Source organism: Balaenoptera physalus, assembly GCF_965194825.1.
Source record: "Balaenoptera physalus genome assembly, chromosome: 2".
Classification (NCBI taxonomy): Eukaryota; Metazoa; Chordata; class Mammalia; order Artiodactyla; family Balaenopteridae; genus Balaenoptera; species Balaenoptera physalus.
The window spans coordinates 13,260,422-13,284,141 of NC_138883.1; the positions used below are offsets into that span (position 1 = coordinate 13,260,422).

The 23,720-nt window shown below is 46.7% G+C and overlaps 1 protein-coding gene across 1 annotated transcript in view; it reads right to left on the reverse strand.

Moving 5' to 3' along the window:
- The window catches only part of DGLUCY (D-glutamate cyclase), a 99,097-nt gene extending 76,029 nt beyond the window's left edge, over positions 1-23,068 (reverse strand). The window contains 1 exon segment of the mRNA XM_082450893.1: positions 7,910-23,068. The gene's annotated coding sequence lies outside the window, so the exon portion shown is untranslated.
- Between the last annotated feature and the right edge of the window lie 652 nt (positions 23,069-23,720).

Below are 23,720 nucleotides of genomic sequence, written 5' to 3' on the forward strand. Positions count from 1 at the left end.
TAGGTCATGAGAGTGGAGCCCTCATGTATGGGATTAGTGCACTTCTAAGACCCTAGAGAACTCTCTTTCCCCTTCCATTATGTGAGGACATAATGATAAGACAGCCATTTATGAACTGGGAACTGGGCCCTCACCAGACACAAAATCGGCCACTGTGCTGATCTTGGACTTCCCAGCCTCCAGAATTGTGAGAAATAAAAGTTTATTGTTTAAGCCACCTAGTCTGTGCTATTTTTGTCTTAGCAGCTCAAACAGACTAAGACAGTCACAGGAGAGAGCTGGCCTGTGAAGGAGCTTGCAGAGAAGTAAGCAGAGATAGGAGTATAAGGGGAGGGACAGGTCTCAATGATGCCACCCCTGGACCTACAAAGAACCATGTCTAAATACAGATCTCCCTGTAGACTTGAGTTAGTAAATTCATCTTTTTTGCATGTGTCAGTTTGAGTCAGCTTTGTCATTTGCAAACCTCCCAGGTCCTGATGTGCACATCCTGTGAGGTATCTGACCCCAGCAGATATCCTCAGTCATGTGAGAGCCCAGGCTTAGAGGAGTAGCAGATGTAGAGGTCCCACTTGGTGATAGGCACAAGGCTCCTGATAGGTCTGGCTCTCAGGGTCTGGGCCATTGGACCTGCCTCGATCCACACAGCTGGACAGAGGGCCTTATTTGACAGGCTCAGTTGATGACCAGAGACTAGGGAGAATCTCATCTATTGCAGAGAGCAGATTCGGCAGCAAGTACATTTCAAGTACAGTACGTAACACTGCATCATAACCAACAAGGAAGGCTTCTGTAAAACATGAAGATTTGCTTCTGTTCCACCAGAGAATCAGAGTGAGTTACAACCAACTCTACTGGGACATGACGGTTTCCCTGGCCAATGCACCATCGCCTTCCAGCAGCACTTTGTCCAAGCCTCAGTGTGCTCCTGCTTGAGGAAGGCCACGTTGTTGACAGAAATTCTAATCCACCTCAAATCAACAAGCAGCTACCCCCACAGAGGCCCCAGTTCCTACCTCAAGCCTTGAGTCCTGCTGCACTGTGAACCCCAGAGCCGAATGCAATCATACACGGAATGCAGAAACCCCACAGTAAAGAGGAAGTGGCAGCGAGGAGAGACACATGGTGCTTCCCTTTGCTTAACTCCTCAAGGAGTGAATTAGTAAGGAATAGCTGTTTCAGTGGGCTGGGTGTGCAGCTGCTAAACTTCTGATTATTGAAGCCAAATGATGTTTCTATTTAAAAATCAGACACACGGGACTTCCCTGGTGGTCCAGAGGGTAAGACTCCATGCTCCCAGTGCAGGGGGCCCGGGTTCGATCCCTGGTCAGGGAACTAGATCCCACATGCATGCTGCAACTAAGAGTCTGCATGCTGCAACTAAAGATCCCACACGCCACAACAAAGATCCCATGTGCCGCAACTAAGACCCAGCGCAGCCTAAATAAATAAATGTTAAAAAAAAAAATCAGACACTCCCTGAAGAGTTGTTACAATGCACCTTAACGTGATGCATCAGGCTCTGTGAGTAAGAGTTCAAAGTTTCTGAAAAAATGGTGGGTCTCCCTTACCTTTTATAGAGCAACTTCTGTGTGTTGGGCAACATGCTTAAGCACTGGAACTGCCAGTGAGGAAAGAGGTGTATGACATTGTGATGACAGTACCAGGCAGGTATGGTCTGGGAGGTGATGTATGAGCTGAGTTTGGACAGACAACTGGAAGTTAGCCCTAGGAAGAAGGGAGAAGAGGGCACTGCAGTGAAGGCATGTCCCGAGGCATGAACCTGCAGCACGCTGAGTGGTTGACACACAGGGAGCAATGTTGGAGAGGGGCTGGAAAGGTAGACAAGAAATGGATCAGAAGCGGGTCCATGGATATGATCAACCGAAGGAGTGTGAACTTTATCCAAGAGCTTTGGGGGTGCTGAAGAGCAGGTGGGTGCTCTGAGCAGACAGCCTTGGACGGGTGACCCAGGCAGGACTCCAGTGGAGGACAGAAGTGGAGAAGAAGGTCCCTCAAGGGCCCTTTGACATAGCTGTGTGAGAAGCAATAAGGGCTTTCACCAGTGGGAGGGGAATGAGAGGAAGGGGGGATTCAAGGAATTGGAAGAGGTAGACTCATCTGGACAGGATACTTGATTGAATGTAAAAGGTGCCATGAGAAGGAGGAATCTGAGATAATTACTAGATTTCTTTTCTCTGGCATGAGCAACTGGGGTAAGGGTGACATTCCTGAAAATAAGAGTTACAAGTAGAGGGTTAAGTCTTGGAAGAGACTGGTGTGGAGCTTGGCTTTAGAACTGTAAGTAGGAAGAGCGTGTGGGACAGCCACCAGCAGAGGTCCATGAGAAGCTGGGCATTCAGATGTCAGAAGAGAGATCCGTAAGGAGGAGGGAGAGCTGGGAGCCGTCAGCTCATGGTGGTTGAGGACACCAAGGAAGAGGGGCAGAGGGCAAGAAGAGCAGGCGGTGGGACACAGACCCAGGGGACGTTCAGGGGGTGAGTGGACAGGAGGTCTCTGTGAAGGAGATGAAAAAAATGTCCAGCAAACTAGGGTGGAAGCCCAGAGAGTAAAGCCAAGGAGCGAGAGGCTCAAGGGGCAGGGGAGTGCAATGGCACCAAGGTTCCAGAAAGAGGGAGTCAGATCAGGGAAGAAAAGCACCTTCTGGATGCAGAGTATGGCTGTCTTTAGTGACTTTAGTCTAGGCATTGATCATGAGAACAGAAACCAGATTGCAATGGGTGATGGAGGACTGAATAGGCAGGTAGGCAGTAGAGATGATTTTTTCAAGAAGGTTGGCCATGAAGAGACAGAGAAAGGGAAACTGAAGAGAGAGGTTAGAAATATGGGATCAAGAACTGGGTATTTATTCCTGTCTTGCCACTAGGTTCTTCATGACCTTTTTTTTTTTTCCTTAGATTCCATATATATGTGTTAGCATACTGTATTTGTTTTTCTCTTTCTGACTTACGTCACTCTGTATGACAGAGAATAAAGACACAGACCTACTAGAGAATGGACTTGAGGATATGGGGAGGGGGAGGGGTGAGATGTGACAGGGTGAGAGAGTGGCATGGACATATATACACTACCAAATGTAAAATAGATAGCTAGTGGGAAGCAGCCGCATAGCACAGGGAGATCAGCTCGGTGCTTTGTGACCACCTAGAGGGGTGGGATAGGGAGGGTGGGAGGGAGACAGAAGAGGGAGGGGATATGGGGATGTATGTATACGTATAGCTGATTCACTGTTATAAAGCAGAAACTAACACACCATTGTAAAGCAATTATACTCCAATAAAGATGTTTAAAAAAAAAAAAAGAACTGGGTATTTTTCAGACTGAAGAGACTGAACACGTTCAGGTACTGATGAGAAGTGTTGGTAGAGAAGAGGGTGAAGATGTGAGTAAGAGAAAATTGACTGGAGGGAGGCTCCAGGGGCACAAGGGGAGGGCAGCTCGGGGCCGGAGCCACTCCTTCCCTGGCATGGGGGGATGGAGAAGAAGAGCAGGAGATGTGTTAGGGGGTTGAGCAGGAGGACCTTGAGAGAGTTTCTTGGGACCTTAATTTTGTTGTTTTATCAAAGGGCAAGTTGGGTTCTCTGTCAATGACGATGACAGACACGGAGGTTAAAAAGAAGGGTTGGTGAAAGAGGGATGGTCAGGAGGAGATGCCAGTGGCAATGGACAGGGAAGGATCTAGGGATATCTGGAAGGGTTTCCAGGCATCCTTGGGAATTCCTCTAGCATCAGTCGGCACCCCAGGAAGGAGCAGGGCAGAAATGTCCTAGAAGTAGGGTTCGGCTGGGTGGGTTCACACAGAAGGATAAGTGGACAACAGTGGTTAGAGAGAATGCAGGTTAGAGAGAGAAACCGACCACCATAGTCAAACAAAGCCGACCGCCGAGTTAACAATAGTCACCGGTTCAGATGTTTAGCACGGTGGTCAAGGTCACTTCTGTGTATAGACTAGATTCCCTCTTCAACAAAGAAAGTGACGGGGGCAGATAGAGTAATGATGGAAAGAGCAGGATTTTTTTTTGGCCGCACCGCAAGGCTCGCGGTATCTTAGTTCCCCGACCAGGGACTGAACCCCGGTCACGGCAGTGAAAGCACCAAGTCCTAACCACTGGACTGCCAGGGAATTCCCAAGAGCAGGACTTTTAGAATCAGCCAGTTGTGGGTTCAAAAGCATCCTTACTATTTCCCTCTCTGAGCTTAGCATTTTTGTCTATAAAATATGAAATCCTTTATATTAATCCTCTGCAGAGTTGCAAGGATTAAACACAATGATTAACGTAGAGTAATCCTGTTAGGTTGTAATCTCCATTAGGTGTCTGTCTCGTTATTTACTGCTCTAACTTCTGCTTCTTGTAGGTGCCTGGCACATAATAGGCCCTCAACAAATACAAATTTCCTTCTTCATCTCTTAGGCAATATTCATCATAGCACCTTCTCTGGTAAGTTCCCCTGAGACAACTGGCATTCCCTTCCTTGACCTGTCCAACCTCAATTACTTGCAGTAATGAGAATGGAACATTGAGCCACACTTCCTTTTACTGAGCCAGGCTGTTACTTAACTTTGATTTCAGGAAAGTATGCATCATTGGAGGTTGAACTCTAAGACCACGGAGATTCAGGACCACGTGGCTGCCCGCCCATCCACCAAACAAGTGGCTCGGCGTCTTTATCACAGCTTCGTGGGCTCACAGATAATTCCTGATGAGGTGGGGATAAGGTTCCCTCCTCAACACACGCGAAGATGGACTCCAAGGGAATGGAAGGAACACAGGTACCCTTCCTTAATCAGCCACCAGAGGCCCGAGATCCAAGGGATAGTGACTCTCGAGAGACAAGGGATCATGGAATTTACTTTGCATGTTGAGAAAGTTGTCCAAAAATTCAGAAGAAAAAAAATTTAAAACAGAGCCCAATGCTACTCTTGCTGGGAGATTTGGGCAGTGAAGGAACAGGCTGCCCAATCCAGCGGACAGTCAGTCTGACCAGCCTGTTGGAGAGAATCACACTGCCACCAGAGGTGTTTATCTGAAACATGGAGCTAAGAGCCATCCTTGGATTTTGCTAAAGAAGAAATCCAAGGGTAAAGCAGACATCCAACAGACAAGACGTAGAGCACCAATGGGCTGAGAAACTGGCAGACCAAGAAGACATTAATGACTTCAAATTCAGATCCAAAACACATGTCTCTGGCAACATGGCACAGAGACTATGAACTATCCCCAATTTCCACTCTCCCTTTCTTCCTTTTAATAAGAGAACTCCTAAGTTTTAGTTGGGCATATTTAGCTGGCCCAGTTAGATCATACATTTCCCAGGCTCACCTGCAGCTTAGTGTGCCCAAGTTCTGGCCAATGGAAGCACATGGACGACCTCTGAATGACATCATTTAGAAGGGGGCTGCTGGCCTTCCCCCTCCTCTCCTCTTCTTCCTCCAGGCAGGAACAGAAGGTGGACGTGATGTTGAGCCAGCTTTGACTATGCAGAAGAGGACACAGTAGGGGATGGGGAGCAACACAGTGGAGGGAACCTGGGTTCCTGAATGACCCTGTGGAGCAGAGTTGTTTACCTGTCCTGGACTGACTAGCATCTTCTTAGCTATGAGGTGAAAGAGAAATACATGTCTCTCCTTTTTTGAGAAAATGTAATTTTGGATCTTTTTGTTACAACTTAGCCTGTACCCTAAGTAATACAGAACATTTCCCAAAGGAACAGATAACAATAATTTTAGTACTGATAGTAATATTTACTGAAAGCTTACTGTGTGCCAGACATTGTTGTAAATACTTCACAGGTATTATCACATTTAATCCACACAACACTCCCTAGATAAGGGCTATTATCATTTTACAGAAAAGAAGGCGCAGGTAGATTGAGCACTTTGTCCAAAGACTCATGGCTATTGAAGTGGCCAAACCAGTAGTCAAACAAGTGATTTGGATGGAGATCATATCCTTAGTCACTATGCTTTTCAAAGCATAACTTTTCACAATTCTATGCAGCCAAAGAACATGGCTTAGTTTTCCAGACAGCTGTGCCCAAATGTTAACTTTTCTTCAAAATTACTGCAGGACCAAGGGAAGTCATTTAGCTTCTCTGCTAGTTGGTTTTCTCCAAGAGAGCAAAGGAAGGAGACGCAAACTACTTGACCTCACGCAACTGCTAGAAGGATAAAATGAATTCATGTACATTCAAGAAATGTTGTGAAGCTATAAAATGTAGCATAAATGAAATATGGCCTTAAGGCAAGCTGGGAAATCCTTAAAACCAAAATAACAAAATGCACTCAAAATTTTTTTTAATGCAAATACCATCTAGCAATTTGGCAGATCGCCTGGAAAGGCTGCGAAATCTGTTAAGGAGAAAGGTACGTTTGGTTTTGTGCATCTGTCACCCTCAACTGAAAAAGGGAGAGATTAATTGAGGTTAATTGAAAGCGAGCATACCTGTGTGCCTGGTGTGTGTGTGCACATGCACACACACGCACACCGGCTCTCAATAGAAGAGAACCATTATTATCAAGAGCAGAAGTAGCAGTAATCTGCGATGCCTATGGGAAGCAGGCACACAAGTTGGGGCATGGGGTGGGGAATGCAAAATGCTTGCAGGGTGAGCGGGTACTCTGGTGAACAGGCAGCTCCAGCTTCAGCTGCCCTGCTGCAACGTGAGCCTGGTGTTTCAGAATTTTCAGGGTCACATATGCAATACTTCCATTTTCTAAAGATGCTCAGATTTATACATCAAACATGACATGGGCCAGCAGTTGGTTTCCTGGGATCTAGCCCTGCAGCTGGAAGTCACATCTGACCCTTTATGATGTTTCATCATAATTAGGTACAAGCCACAGTTTAGCTTTCTCTCAGCTAACCCCACCCTGCCCTGCCCTGCCTCACCCCAGGCCACCTTCCTCTTCCATCTTCCCCACTTTAACTCCACCCCTCTGGGCTTTCTCTTTGCCTTCTGCCCTTGGACCTCTCCTTCCCTTCCTTGTCACTTGTACCCAGTTATCTTGAAGACACAGAGTAGCTTCCCTCCTCTGCATGCCAATCAATGCCAACATAATCGCGCAACCTGCTACCCGCCCCCAACACATGATCATTTTTGCATGCCAAGTAAGGTGGATTACAGCGGGCTCTTGATGGTCCATCACGAAGGAGGGGGGCAGGGGGGCACAGGTAACGCTACAGAGGGGACACCCAAAAGTCACAAGGCTTTGTCTTTAGCGTTTGGTGGCCCACAGGTCAGAAGCCCGCCACGGCAGTCACCTGCGCCATGTTGGTCCTGCCCCCCCAGTGGAGACCGAGACAAGGGGGCTCACGGCTGGGAGAAAGCTCTGTCTCCAGCCAAGGTGGGGGTGACGGCCTTGCCTCCACCTCTCCTTCCCCAGAGGTCCCCGCCTGTGTCCTGTGGGCGCCCAGCTGACTGCCCATGTCTGCGGCACCTGGAGTCCCTGCACCCCCGGCTCCCCCCACCCTCATCTTGGCCATTAGCTTTATCGCCTTTGTCACCAGCAAGACTGTGGCCCAAAGGCCAACGGTTACTTCTGACAGGTTTCAGTTTCTCTTTCTTTGCTTTCACATGACCTTGGGTCCTCAGGGCAATGACCTGAACTGAAAGGCCCAGGAGTGAGGGAGGACAGAGAGGAGGCAGGCTACCCACACCTGGGGTGCGTCCGTCATCAGGTGCTACCTATCATGAGCCCAGCTTTCCAAAGCGAAGAACAGACGGGAACCCCTGGGGAGAAGTTCAGGAAATTCTGTGCCCTGCTAACTGGCTTTGCCCTGCATGGGCTCCGCAGGCCCTTCAGCTCCTGCAGTGGCGGCGGCGGGGTGTGCGGACGTCGCCTGGGACAGAGGGGGGCTGTGCTGTGTTCCGTGCCCTCCTGACTTACTGTTTGCTTGGGACGTCTGGACTAGGGCTACAGTTCCTCTCTTTGTTTCCACCTCCTTGCAAAAATGTATGCTTCCCTCAAAAAGGCACAAAGGTCCCCTTTCTTCAGCTCGCCCGCACCACCCACCACCCGGGTTGTTCTGCAGGGCTCGGGTCTGCAAGCCCAGACCAGCCCCAGCGCAGACTGTCGCAGCCTTGCTCAGCAGCCCGTGCTCACGTGGCCTGTGCGCTGGCCGGTGGCCTCCTAGGCGGGCAGCCGGCCCCAGTTTTTAAAGCCGCAGAGCCCCCGGCGGCTGGGCGGATGCTACCAGCTTGTGCCTAGTTTCTCTGCAGGAGTTAGCCTGCCCTCCCTGGAAACAGGGACACATAATGCAAGAGCTTGACTGACGTCACCCAGGGAACTTTGAAAAATCCTGATGCCCCAGAAATTCTTTCTTTTTAATTGAAATACAACTGATACACAATATTGTGTTAGTTTTAGGTATACAGCAAAGTGATTCAGTAATATATATATATATTTTTTTTTCAGACTATTTTCCATTATAGTTATTATAAGATATTGAATATAGTTCTCTGTGCTATATAGTATATCCTTGTTGCTTATCTATTTTATGTATAGTAGTTTGTATCTGTTAACCTCATACTCCTAATTTATCCTCCCCTACCCCTTCCCCCTTTGGTAACCATAAGTTTGTTTTCTGTTTGTGAGTCTGTTCTGTTTCTGTTTTGTATGTAGATTCCTTTGTATTATTTTTTTGATTCCACATACAAGTGATATCATAATATTTGTCTTTATCTGACTTACTTAGTATGATATTCTCTAGGTTCATCCCCATTGCTGCAAATGGCAATATTTCATTCTTTTTATGGCTAAGTGATATTCCATTGTGTGTGTGTGTGTATATATATATATATATATATATATATATATATATACACCACGTATTATTAAACCAGTTGTGTGTTGATAGCCCCAGAAATTCTGATGTAATTGATCTGGGAGCGCAACCTGGGCACCAAAGATTTTCAAAACTGCCCAGGAGAATCTAATGTTTTGGGAATCACCATCAGTGCTTTTCAAACTTCAGCGTGCTCAAGAATCACATGGGGATCCTGTGAAAATGCAGGCTCTGATCCAGAAGGTCTGGGGTGGGGCTGAGGTTCTGCATTTCTAACAAGCTCCCAGGAGATGCAGTTGCCTCTGGTCCACGGACCACACTGAAGAGCCGAGTTGATGGCTGGGTCTGCATCCTGCCACCCCCACTTGGAGCCCTTGGTGAGCTTCTCTCTAGGCCTCCATTTCCCTTTCGTTCATCTTGGTCAGCTGTTGTGAGGATTAACTGAGATAATAAGCCTGAAGTACTACAGCAGCACCTTGTACTCGGAAAGCACACAGATGTCGGCTCCTGTGATTTTCTGTTAGATGCCTTCTTCAAGGGAAGAACAGGATCTCTTTCTTCTGATCTGTCCCTCTCCTACTTCAAAGCCATCAGGACTTCTCTTCTGCCCCAGGATTAAGCCCAAACACCATCCGAGGTCCCTCACCAAATGATCTCTGCCCGCACCTGTGGCTTCACTTTTCCGGCCTTTCATGAATCTTAGCACCCTCACCTCAAAACACAAGTCATACACCTAAGCCCACTGCAGGCCCTCCCTTTCAGATCCAGGCCCTGGCCCGTCCCTCCATAGGCCTGGCTCACTCTTCCTGACCTCTTCCTCCACCTGGCTAACTTTTTCCCCCTTCTTATGACTTGACACAGGTCTGACTTCCTCCGAAGCCTTTCCTGGCTCCCAGGGACAGGTGAGGGGCCCCCTCTGTGTTCCCACAGCCTGCCATTCTTTTCCTCCCCAAACCCTCACCCTTAGGTGTTGTCAGTAGCGATTTACTTGTCTCTCTGCCTCTAGTGGTTGGAAGCTCGGGGCAGGCTGAGCTCACTACCTCATTCAATAATACTGGAATGAGTGAGTTAATGAATGAACAGATAAATGAATGGGTTTAAATGAAAGGTCTCTTTTCTTATAGAATCAGAAACCCTGTGTCATACAGCCCCACCCACCCAGGGTGCTATCTCTGACCAGCTCTGCAAAGGTCCATACCTAAACAAGCTACCCATGCTTCCCCCTCTCCAGTCCTAGCTTGCCTACCCAGCCCTGGGTCCAAGTCATACTGTTTGATATCCTATTTCCAGAGAATGAAATAAAGTAAATCGAAAGGTAGTTGTTAAATTGGTCCTGATCTCAGAGAGGCAGCGGTGAGTGGTGGTGTGAAGTGAGATCTTAATTCCCTGCCCAGGAATTGAAGCTGGGTAGCCTGGATGAAAACCAGGAATCCTAGCCACCACACCCCCTGCCTCTTGCCCCCAGTGAAAAATGCATTTCTCATGGAGGCAAAAACTGTGAAAACAGGCGCAAAGTTTATTATTAGAGACATGGCACAACAACAAGTGGGAGAGCACACAGAGAAACTGTTTCGTTAAGACAGAAGCAAGGCAGAGATGCACACCCGGGGAGCAAGGGTGTGGGCGTCCTCCCCAACGAGGAGGAGCGCAGTGAAGAGGCGCTTAAGTCATGCATATAGGGCGGTTCTTCCGGGTCTTGTTTACCTTGTCCAATTACCTGGTTTCTTTTTCCACACCCGACCTGCCCTAGGACTCTCCTCAACATGTGTGCACAACTTTTTTCCAAGATGGGTTTCAGCCAAGAGGCCTATGGGACGGCCTTAGCATCACATATTATGGGGTGGTGCCCCCTCCTTTTTGACCCCCAAGGAGCCTTTCTGCGCATGTGTAGTGTTTCCCTTGCCCCAAGGACAGGAAATATGTGACCTCTTGATCTTTTTCTCAGACAGGGTTTAGCCCTCCTCTGTCCCTGCCGTGACTGTTATCTTAAGGCGTCCACAGGAGACAAAGCTTGGCTATTTACCCTGTTTCTGTTGTTACTTCCATTTCGGAGAGGAAACGGGGGGCTGATTTTTTTTTTAATAAATTTATTTATGTATTTATTTATGTATTTATTTATTTATTTATTTTTGGCTGTGTTGGGTCTTCGTTGCTGCGCGTGGGCTTTCTCTAGTTGCGGCGAGCGGGGGCTACTCTTTGTTGCAGTGCGCGGGCTTCTCATTGCGGTGGCTTCTCTTGTTGTGGAGCACAGGCTCTAGGCGCGCGGGCTCAGTAGTTGTGGCTCTCCGGCTCCAGAGCGCAGGCTCAGTAGTTGTGGCACACGGGCTTACTTGCTCCGTGGCATGTGGGATCTTCCCGGACCAGGGCTCGAACCCGTGTGCCCTGCATTGGCAGGCGGATTCTTAACCACTGCACCACCAGGGAAGTCCCAGGAGGCTGATTTTAAATGTCTAACCTGGAGCCCATCTATCTCCTGCTTCAGTCCTAGGTCACAGAGGAGCCAGATCCCACCTATTACGTTAAAGGTTATTAGACAACAGCCAATGGAAACAACCCGAGTCCATCGACAGATGAATGGATACACAACAAGTGGCATAAACGTACAATAGAACTCTATTCAGCCATGAAAAAGTTCTGATTCGGGCTACAATATGGATGAAGCTTGAAGGCATTATGCTAAGTGAAATAAGCCAGTCACAAAAGGACAGATATTGTCTAATTCTACTTATATGAGACACCTAGAATTGGCAAATTCATAGAGACAGAAAGTATCAATAGAATGGTGGGTACCAGGGGCTGGGGGAGAGAATAATGGGGAGTTACTGTTCAATGGGTACAGAGCTTCTATAGGGGATGATGAAAACGTTTTGGAAATGGACAGGGGTGAAGGTTGCACAACATTGTGAATATACTTAATGCCATTGAATTTTACACTTAAAAATGTCTGAAATGGTAAATGTTATGTTACCTATATTTTCTCTCACACACAAAAACTATTAGAAACTTTGTGGCAACACCCTAACCTGCACCCCTCAGGGGATGACTGTTTATAAAGAAGCAGAGCTTCAGGGCCAGAAACATGCCCCAGCCTTTCCATTTTCCTTGAGGCTTAAAGCTGAAATGCAGAGCCCCAGAAGGTTAAACTGTGTGGATGACCAGAGGGGCAAGGAATGTCAAATATTTACAGTTGGTTTTTCAGTGGGTGAGATCCAGGCAAAACTGCTAAGGGAGAGAAATATTACAGTATTCAGATAGCATCAGAGCCTGCTTTGCAAAAGAAGCAATTGCTTGTGTCAAAAGAATTTAGAAGTATAATCAGCTATTGTTTGCAATTGCTTAGCTAAAATGAGGCCTCCTCAAAAAAAAAAAATTTAAACCCAGGTAGCTATCGTATGCCAGGTAATTGTAGCTATTTAAAAGTTGAGGAGAGGGAAGGCAATTGAAGGGATTCAGTGTGTGATAGAAATTGGAATTCAAGATACTTTTCCTAAAGAGACACCTCAACCTGAATTAGATGTGAAGCTTCCAGAAATGGTCATCTCCGACAACGGCAAGGCTGAGGGATTAGGCCTCTGGTTGGAATCAAGATTTCTGCAAACCACTGAAGAGAGATCAAAGTCTATTTTCTGCTTTGGCTCCACTGAGGTGGAGTATCTCGGGCCCGCCCCGAAACCCCCAGGAGAAACCGGCATCCGGCAGCCAGCACCCTCAGTACCTTGTTTTTTAAGTCAGCCCCAGGAAATTTAAGTTAGGGCGGGGAAAAATGCAAGCTCCCGTGTGTGCTGGGTTGGTGCTCCAAGGACAATGGTGCTTCAAGGACAAAGGTCCACCCTGCCTGTAAAATTGTCAGCGTTACACCCCCTACGGGGACTCTTAATCACCCTCCCCACAATGTTGTGATGGTTACGAAATTCCTGGGCCCACCTGGGTGACGCCCACCTGGGCAAGAGGACCCGTTCCAAATAAGGAAAGGCATCTGCCCTGTCCCACTCTCACGCTATAGAAGGAAGGTATATGTGCCTCAACCAATCAGTAAACGAAATTTTCACCTCGGACTATTCCTTTGTTTTCTGGCTATAAAAACTGATCAATAGCACATGTTCGGGCTCAACCCTCCCAGACTACTAGGAAGTCTGCCCGCTGTTCTGGCAGCAACCCTTCCCTCTAATAAATTCTGTCTTCTTTACATTCTGCCTTGTGTCTGGAAATTCTTTTCCAACCCGTTTTCGGACCACGACACTGGGTCCACAAAGGTAGCTGGGAAGGACTTGGCCTCTGGTTTCCTGTTCAGGCTGTCTCCATCTGGGTCTCCACCTTCTCAGGTATTACACACCTTTGCCTTTCTACAAAGGGCTTTTGCACCGCTGATCTCCTCCAAGTAACTGCTCCAGCTCTCCAAGGGAGAGGGACGGAGGCAGATGGCTGAGTACTACAGTCTGAAACTTACACCTGTGGGATGAGGCGCCCAGAGTCTAGGGCAGCCAGGGCATAAAGACAGCCAGGCCTCAGAGGCCCCACAGGTCCAGGGAGGGACAGCGGGACAGGCTTAGTCACTTCCCTCATCTTCAGTGCTTTACTTCCTCTAGAAGTCACCCTGACCCACCAGACCAAGGCAGCACCTCCTGTTATAAACTCTCAAAGCTGCCAAACTTTTCCTTCAAAGCACTCATTACTTTAAGGAATTCTAAACCCATAAAATTATTTGACTGTCTGACTCTTCCACTAGACATTAGGTTGCATGAGAGCAGGAAATATGCCTGTTTTGCTGGCTGCCGTGTCCCCTGTGCCTAGCAAAGTGACTGGCACATAGTAGATGCTCAATAAACACTTGCTGAATGAATGAATCAAGGGAACCAGAGGAGATGGAAAGGGAGTTCTGAAATATTTCACTGAGGTCCTGAGAATTAAACTTGCTCCTGTGTTTATTCCACGTTATCCCACAGTTACATTAATAATAGCTACCATTTCCAACCATACTAGTAATTATAGTAACCATTTACTGAGTTCCTATTATATGCCATGTTCATGGTTTATCTAATTTAGGGGTTAGTCTCATTTGATCCAGACAGCTATGCTCTGAAGTAGACACTATTATTATTCCCATACCAAGGATGAGAAAACTGAAGCTCTGAGGGGTTGGCTAAGTGTCTTGCCCGTGGCCATACAGATAGCAAGTGGTGGAGCAGGGATTTGACTATTGCTGGGTCCTTTATATATGTAATTGCATTTCATCCTCATGGAAATTCCATGAGGGAACTGAGGCTCAGAGAGGTTAAACAACCTGCATGAAGTTACACAGCTAGGAAGCCATGGAGTCAGGCTTCAAACCAGGCTCTGATTCCAAAAGACCACTCTCTAAAAGAATGCCTTCATGGCTTAATGAAATGTGATTTTTAGAAAATGATTAGAGAAGTTCAGATGAGTGAGGCCAGCAGGGTGAATCAAAACGAGAAATCCAGATTCAACCTAACAGAAGACTAGAATTTCCTGCTTAAGGGGCTGGTCCCCCAACTCTAGCTCGGTGTCCGCTGCACATTCTCGTCTGCCTCTGTCTCAGGAAACTACCTTTCCTCTGAGATCCCCCATCCTGCAGCCACTACCTCAAACTGAAATGTTTGTGTAGGACCAAACCCTGGGGCAGGGGAGGGTTTCCTGTGACCTCCTTGTAAATCTCTCTGCTTTCACAGGGCCTGGTGGGCACTCAGCCAGCCTCGCTCTCTGCAGTGCCAGGGCCCCACACCGCTGGAAGTTCCTGAAAGGCTAAGTAAGCAACCTCGTCCCCTGTCCTAGGAACAGAGCAGCTCTTGAGTCCATTCTGCTGGCAGAGCAGAAGGAAATCATGGCGCCTGTTGGAATAGGGCCCAGCCAATGGGAGACTCATCAAGCACAGCTGAGCTTCAGCACAAGGGACCAGTGGTTTTCATAGTTTTCAAAAGAACATTTCTCAGCCACAAATAATGTCATTGTCACGGTAGCCCTTCCTGTTTTGCACAGATCAACCACATTAAAAACAGAAAGAGGCAAGAGGCTGCCACTCATTACGTCTGCAGTTGTTTGGGAAATGTTGGCTTCTGGGGATGGTTTAAGGCAGGCAAAGGCACATGAAAGGTGCGGGGCCACCAGCTTTTCTTTCCATTGCCTTCTGTTCCAACACCCGGGCCCAGACCATCACAATAAATTTCCCGACTGGTCCCGGTGCTCTGGTCTCTTCTTGCCCCCGCCGTTCTCCACATGCTTCCGGACCAACAGTCCCCAGGTGGTATTTTGGTCACATCATCTATTTGCTCCAGACCCTTCAGTGGCCTTTCCAGAGACCACAGAGTAAAGTCTGAAGACTTAGTCAGGCATCTGAGGCCCTCCTCTAGTGACTACGACTCCATTTACACACACTCCGCTTCTGGGGCTGAAACCAGGGTGAAACTAGTACAAAAGGTAAAAGGGCACCAAATAACTCGGTAACCGAGATAAGTACTGATTTAAAAAAAAAAAAAAATTAATGCAAAAAATCCACGATGAGCAAATTACCAAAATTTCACCTGCACTTCCGTGCTCACCTCACTGGCCTGTTGGCTGTCTCTTGCCCCTTCCCCACCCAGCTCCTGACCCCTCTCAGCCTGCTTTGGTTTTTCACAGCAGGTATCGCCATCTGATGTTCCATTCATTTATTTCTCTCCAGTTATTGCACTACAATCTAAGCTTCATGAGAGAAGGGCCTGATGTCTGTTTGTTCATGGCCGAGTTCCAGAGCCTAGAACGGGGCCTGGTATGTGGCACATACTCAACTAGCATTGGTAAAATTGAATCTCTTCAGTCTAGCTCTTATGTACACCCTCAGTATATAAAGCAGATAAATGAAGTTTTTTAGTTAGTATGAAATATACATTATATACAGTCAAATTTATATAATTACTTAGAAAGGCAGCCAAAGGAAATATTTTGGTTTGCTTGAACATAAACATTTGAAAATTGATATTATGGACACCTGTGGGCATCAGGTACCACCTTGCAGTATCTTCATTTCACTTTGTATTTGCATTTTCTATGACTGCACAAACTCAAGAGAATATGGATTCATTAAGATAAGAATTGCAGTTGCAATCTGTAACTGTTAAAAAAAAACAACAACAACAAAACTTTAAATGGGTGAATTATATCTCCAGTAAAGCTGTTAAACAAACCAAAATAAAATATTTCTTCTTGCAACTCTTATTTAGACAAACGGAGATTTTCTTTTATTGAAAAGAAATGGAAAGAGACCCTTCATTATGGCCTGGACAAAATCTATTGACCCAAACTAAAGCTTAATGTATTATTACCGTTTTAAAATTTTTATTACAACTTACAACAATTTAAAATACACTTTAAAATAGAAATTTGACTACTGAATCATTACATTGTATACCGGAAACTAACATAATGTTATACGTCAGTTATGCCTCAATTTTTAAAAAAGGAAATTTGAATTCAAAAGTTTGAGGACCCTGTTGAAACATCTCTAAAGAGTCGGTTTCATGAAATCCTCTTTGAAAACTACTGTCTCTCAATAATTGGGCACCTATCGTATGCTGCCCAACACCTGCATGTATTCTTCTATGTTTCTCTCCAGTGTACTCACTGCAGATAAGTTCTCCAGGGAGCAATCCTGCCTTGCACCATAAATCCCCAGTCTTAGTACTGTGCCTGGCACACGGCTCGTCCTCAGGCAGTTTTCGTTTTTGTTTTTAATTTGATTGAACTTAACACCTGTCTCAGTTTGATCTGGTGAGTCTTCATTATCTGTTCCTGAGCTCTCTGGTGAAAAGTAAAAAATATGCAATTTTTATGTCTTAGAGTCATAAGTAAAAATAACAATAGCTAGCATGCATTAAACTCTCTGCTGTGCATTTATTTGGATTTCCTCCTTCAGTTATTCTGTGCACTACAGTGCTATTATCATCAGCCCCATTTTACTGAAGAAGAAACTGAGGCTGCCAAGTAACAGAGAAGAAACTGTTACTATGGACACATAGTTGGGAAGCTGAGAGCTGGGACTCACAGTCAGGCTCCAGAGTCAGCTTGGAAATGATATGAAGCCACTGGATGGACCAATTAGGAGGACAGAAGAAAGCCCAGGACTGAGTCAGGTAGAAGAGGATTGTGCACATGAATGGCCCAAAGTATAGGTGGAAAACCAAGAGAGAGAGAGGAGTCATGGAACTCAAGAGAGCAGGACTGCGTGTGATAAGCACATAAGAGAGTTTCTCAGACGTGGCGTCATGGAAGCTCTTAGTGACTCTGACAAGAGGAGTCTCTTTATCAGGCTTTCTCAACTGCTGCACTATTGTCATCTGTGGCCACAGAATTCTGTGTTGCGGGGGGCTGGCCTGTGCACTGCAGAATGTTCTGCAGCAGTCCTGGTCCCCACCTGCTGGATGCCAGTAGCACCCCTCCCCGAGTAGTGACAACCAAAACTGTTTCCAGACGTTACCAGAAGTCTCCTGGGGGACAAAAGTGCTCCTGGTTGAGAACTACTGCTTTGAGAGTGGTGGGGGCAGAATCTAACCTGGAATAAGTAGAGGAGAGAAGGGGAGGTGAGGGAGAGGAGAAAGCCAGAAATGAGGTGGGGCTGGAGGTGGCAGGCAGGGCCAAGGGACATGTTTGTTGTTGTTGTTGTTTTTAAATATTCATTATTCATTTGGCTGCGCTGGGTCTTAGCTGCGGCACGCGGGACCTTCATTGCCGCGTGCGGGATCTTTAGTTGCAGCCTGCGGGAACCGTTTTTTTCAGTTGCGCCATGCGGAATCTAGTTCCCTGACCAGGGATTGAACCCGGGTCCCCTGCACTGGGAGCGTGGAGCCTTAGCCACCGGACCACCAGGGAAGTCCCTTTGTGGTTGTTTTTAAAACTCATATGTATATATGAGTTATATATAGGTATGTATATGTATGTAAATATACATTCATATACACATATATATGAAAGTTTTAAAACTCTCATTATGTATCTATGTGTGTATGTATATTTATATATATATATATATATATATATATATATATATATATATATATACACACATATATATGAAACAGCAGAGAAGGCTTATAGGTTGATGACATTGATCCAGGAGAGTGAAAATTTGTTGATGAAGGAGAGACAGAGAGAGAAACAGTAGGTGTGATTTTTGGGGATAGGCAAAAAAACGAATAGGATCCAGATCACATGTTGAAGGACTTGCCTATGAAAGGAGCAGAGACACTTACTCCAGCATAAGAGTAGAAAGAGAGGCCTGCTGTCAGGGTAGACATAGGAAGGTGTGTACTTTCGGTGGTGGCAAGAGGAGGGGCTTCCATCTGTTGGCTTCTGTTTTCCCAGTCAAGCCTGTGGCTGGGCCAGCAGCAGAGCTGGGATGGAGAGCAAGGAGGACGAGGGAGGAAAGGCACAATACTGTGTTGGAGCAAAGCAAGCTAAAAGGAGGAGAGGGTAGGATTCCTAGGCGGTGTCATAGCCCATTTGCAGCCTGAGGCCAGGAATTTGAAATGAAGCCAGCCTACGTGGTGTGAGGATTTACCGCAGCAACTTCATCGGCGCTGGGGACAGCAAGGCCAGGTGGGTGGAGGCTTGGTGACTGGCGGAAGCTCCCCAGGCAGCCGGCAGGAATGGAGCCCCAGCGCTGGGTTGTTCATCCTCCATCCAGAGGGAAACCCAGAGGTATCTGTGCACCTTCGAGATCAAGAACTAGGGGGAGAGCATCAAAAAATCTACAAACAGTAAATGCTGGAGAGGGTGTGGAGAAAAGGGAACCCTCCTGCACTGTTGGTTGGAATGTAAATTGATACAGCCACTATGGAGAACAATATGGAGGTTCCTTAAAAAACTAAAAATAGAGCTACCATATGATCCAGCAATCCCACTACTGTGCATATACCCTGAGAAAACCATAATTCAAAAATAGTCATGTACCACAATGTTCATTGCAGCATTATTTACAATAGCCAGGACATGGAAGCAACCTAAATGTCCATCGACAGATGAATGGATAAAGAAGATGTGCCACATATATACAATAGAATATTACTCAGCCATAAAAAGAAACGAAATTGAGTTATTTGTAGTGAGGTGGAGGGACCTAGAGTCTGTCATACAGAGTGAAGTAAGTCAGAAAGAGAAAAACAAATACCATATGCTAACACATATATATGGAATCTAAAAAAAAAAAAAAAAGGTTCTGAAGAACCTAGGGGCAGGACAAAAGACGCAGATGTAGAGAATGGACTTGAGGACACGGGGAGGGGGAAGGGTAAGCTGGGACAAAGTGAGAGAGTGGCCTGGACATATATACACAACCAAATGTAAAACAGATAGCTAGTGGGAAGCAGCCGCATAGCACAGGGAGATCAGCTCAGTGCTTTGTGACCACCTAGAGGGGTGGGATGGGGAGGGTGGGAGGGATATGCAAGAGGGAGGAGATATGGGGATATATGTATACGTATAGCTGATTCACTTTGTTATACAGCAGAAACTAACACACCATTGTAAAGCAATTATACTCCAATAAACATGTTAAAAAAAAAAAAAAGGGAACTAGGGGCAGGGCACAGCAGCTTCTCATGCCCAAGAGCAGACACACAAGTCTCCCAGACCACGCCCAATCCCCCAAGTCCATGCTCTCTGTGTCGTGCCTGTGAGCCCCTACTCTACCCCACCAAGCTGTAACCAAGGTCCACTAACCCTCCACATTTCACCAGTGGATGCCCTTGCTCCTCTGCAAGTCATGCCTGCCTTCCATTCCCAATAACACCTTCCTTTTGGCTCCTGTCCTCAGTCCAGAGAGAGGGCAGCAAGTATGAGAAATGATTCCAGGTAGGAAGCAACATTCAAAATTCCAGACATTATGATCTGCTCATCTTAAAATGAGGCAAGTCCTCTACTAGATATGAGATGGAAATTTTAATGAGAGGAATTTCAACTCACCCCAACACCTCCTTCTGGAATCCAGAAAACTTCAGTAAGAATAAGGGAAACAGGGGACTTCCCTGGTGGTCCAGTGGCTAAGACTCCGTGCTCCCAATGCAGGGGATCCCTGGTCAGGGAACTAGATCCCACAGGCTGCAACTAAGAGTTTGCATGCCACAGCTAAAGATCCCGCATGCCGCAACTAAGACCCGGAGCAGCCAAATAAATAAATAAATATTAAAAAAAAAAAAAAAAAAAAAAGAATAAGGGAAACACCCAGAAGTCAGGAGTACTGATCAATTTATTGGAGCCAGAAAGTCAAATTAGAAAGACAATTTCTGGTGGTTTATTTTGACTCGACTCAAGAATGCTTCAAGAAGCTAACTTGATGATTTGTGTGGCATTTGGAACCTCCCTAAGGTTTTAGGATGTTACCCCCTTGCCAGGGGGTGGGTGGTCTTCAACATCCCAGTGGAAGTGTCATATCATTGTGAGAACATCAGAAATATTGGCTTTCTGGGGATACCAGTGTGACAGCTGACCACGCTACTGCCAAGGGGCAGCCTACCATCTAAGGGGGTTTTCAGATGTGAGTGTGCATCGGAATCTCCAGGAGGGCTTGTTAAAACGCAGGTTGCTGGGCCCACCTCCAGAGTTCTTGATTCCACAGGCCTAGGGAATCTGCATTTCTAAGCTCCCAGGGGACGCTGCTGCTGCCCCAGGACCCCACTTTTTCCCCACTGGCCTAGTGGAAGGAGACAGGTGTTGGTGTCACATTAGAGTTTGAATCCTGGCTCCATCAGGCTTTGGAAGCCTGGGCAAGTCACCTCACTGCTCACTTACAAAATGGGAATCATCTTGCACACGTTGAGAGCTTGTTTTGAAAATCAGAGAGATTTCATGTCAAGTCCATGGCTCCAAGTAGGCACTCGGGAAAAGAAAAGTGGCAGCTATTTTTCACACCTCCACAACTCATAGCTATTTGGATTAGGCATTCAAGACAAGCATCTACTCGGCCTCAGAAGTCGAGGGGAGGTTACTGAATTGGTAATCTCTCCACCCTCTCTTCCTCTTCTTCTGAACATCCAGGCGCCAAAATAGCCCCCAACGCCCACCAATGCACTGCCAGGGATGACAGTTCCAAGCGGAGGAGATAAGTGATCACTTTCAAATTTTGTAATATTTTAAGTACATTATCTTTAAAATCTAGGTCAGGATGAGAAATGAACTTGGGCTGACAGAATGTTAGAGCTGAGAGGAAACTTCAAAACCATCTCACTTTCTTGTTAAAGGTGAGGAAGTGAAAGGGGAGGAACCTGAGACCCTTTAGCGAGGGGTGGCGATTTGCCAAAGGTGGCAGAGCAAGTCAAATGGCAGGTGCAGATCTGGAGGCCAGGTGTGTTGCCTGCCAGCCCTGGGCTCAGTCTCTCACATCCTGAACCTCTGCCTGGGAGATGAGGGCGGGAGGAGATCACTGTAAAAACAGCTCAACTGACCAAAGACGTTACGCTTTCATAATTAAAACTGCAAGTCCCTTGGGCTGGTGTGGTGACCCCGAACTTCTGCGTATGGATGATTCTCATCCTAAGGCAACGGTTACCTGCCAAGGGGGACAAATCAGAATCTCTACAAAAGAAGGGAGATTCTTACGCTTATCAGTGAAGGACGTGTGCTAAAATGAGTTTGCAAACACTGACCCCGCACCCTGTCACCTCCCTTCTTAATTCGTTTTTTCTCTTTTGTAGGTCAGAAGGTAGATCAGTTTCTTTGCCTTAATTCTTCTAAAACTACTTCCTGCTTCAAGCAGCCTCCCTTCTACTCTCCATTTTCTTTCATTCTCCTCTCACATCACAGCCCACATGCAGAGAACGCTTGTTCTGGGCCCAGGACAGAACAGACAACTTTTACTTTTATTAAACTAATAAAGATGAATAAGCAGAAAAACCTATTTGCATTAAATTTTCTCTTATTCCATTATCCCAAACAGCCAGTATTTTCAGGAGCCTATTATTTGCCAAGCATTCTTACAAAGATGGCCCTTTGTTATGCGAGCACGCACTGAGCACACCTAGTACCTGCTGACCTCTGGGCCACACAGGTGTTTCAATGACCACCCTGGTGGGCACTCTCCCTGCCCTTGTAGAACGTCCAAGCTGCCTTCTAAGAAATTATGTCTTTTCGGCAAGAGGACAGGCATAGACAGGATGAGACAGGCTGGAGCTGGCTCACTCGAGCTTATAGGAGCTGACTGATTGATTTTCAGGGATTTTTGTGAGCCAGTGGTTAAACACAGCCATTATTAAAAATTAAGTTATATAAACTTACAATTAAATAAATTACATCAAAGACAAAGGTGGTACACACTCAAAGCTCATCACTTCCTAATCATTTTATGATGAAAACATCTACAGATTTAAGGCTGTTTTGTTTTTTTTTTAAGTTGACACAGAAACCAGAAATTGTACGAGTTAATCTTGGAGGGTGTTTTCATGGGTAGCATGCTCTGTGCCCGTCCAGCAATTTATCCAATTTTCCCAGGGTAAGCTCAGTAAAATAGTCTCTTGACATATCTTATCCATCCCTTCCCAGTGGGCCAACTGGTTTCCCTGGGAAAAAGCAAGGAGGGAAATTCCATGTGAGTAAGTGGAGTTGTCATGAGAGCTGGCCCCAGGCTGAAGTTGTAAGCTAAGATCCTGGTGGTCGAGGAATTCAGAGAAACAAGCCAGAGGGGGTGTCCACCTCAGCAGTGCCCCGAGTGTGGGTGTGGACCCAGAGCATCCCAAAGGCAGACAAACCTCTTAGGAGAACTGTGCCGTGGTCAGTCCCCAGGCATTTCTGAGAAAGCCCAGAGTCCTGATGGCTGTACAAACTGCTCCGCTGACTTGGTGGCCCCAGGAGGAGTGGAGAGAGGGTCTCACTCCCCAATTTTCAACAATGCATTGTTCCACTGGTTCAGTTGGCCCCTTATGCAATTTAACTTGAAGGCGTGATGAAGACTCCTGCTATCTCAAAATGTGCCCACCAACAGCCCATCAAGCACCTGAAATCTCCATCATTTCTCTGAGTTATGACAGTATCTCCAGACGCCACAGGGGAGACTCTTGTGACGAGGGCCTGAGTGGAGTGGAAGGGCACCAGCACCTATAGATATAGCGGCTCAAGTCAAAGTCTCAGGCCAGCAAGATTTTACCTTGGGAGGCAGGGACTGCATCCTGCTTCCGTGGGACATTGAGATGTGAGGTTTGGATTGGGGCAGTAGTGACAGTTCTAGGTTATTAAGATAAGAGGGTGTGTCTGGGGGAAACGTGGGCCCAGATGAGAAGCTGGGGAGGGCGGGGTGAACCAATGGAGAGTCCCACTGAGATGTAGAAATGAAAGGTCCCCAACATTGGAGGAAAAATCGGGGGCATTTGCTCCTATCTGGTCCCTTCAGCCACCATTCCCCACCCCCGCCCCCGGCATTTGCACAGTCTTCTCTCTCTCCTCTCATCCCACACTACAAATAATTGCAAGTCTTTGTTCTTTGCCTTCCTTCTCCAGCTGTTGCCTTATTTCTGAACTGAATAAAGCCTCTCTTTTGAAATCCACAAAAGAAATTGATTGAACTGCGTGTACTTTTTAAGAGAGGCTTGATTTCATTAGAAAAAAAAAAAAACCACTCCCTTGAAAAAGGAAGAATGTGGAGTGCATCTAATAGTCACTTTCTTTCATGCAGAAAGGGGTAGTGGTGAGCCCCCTCTTAAGGCCACTTGCCTCGTCGTGGCCGGAGGTGAGATTAAGTGCAGGCTGGAGTAGAGCTTTGCCCCGGAGGATCCTGAGAGGCAGCTCTCACCCTCCTCCCTCCTCACGCCCACTCCCCCCCACCCTCCCCCACGAAACAGCATTTCCCGACCATGTCTCTTGGAGGCTCTCTGGGCAGGGGTGGACCAATTGCTTAGCAATAATCACTGAAAGGCAGGACCACAGAGGAATGACATCTGT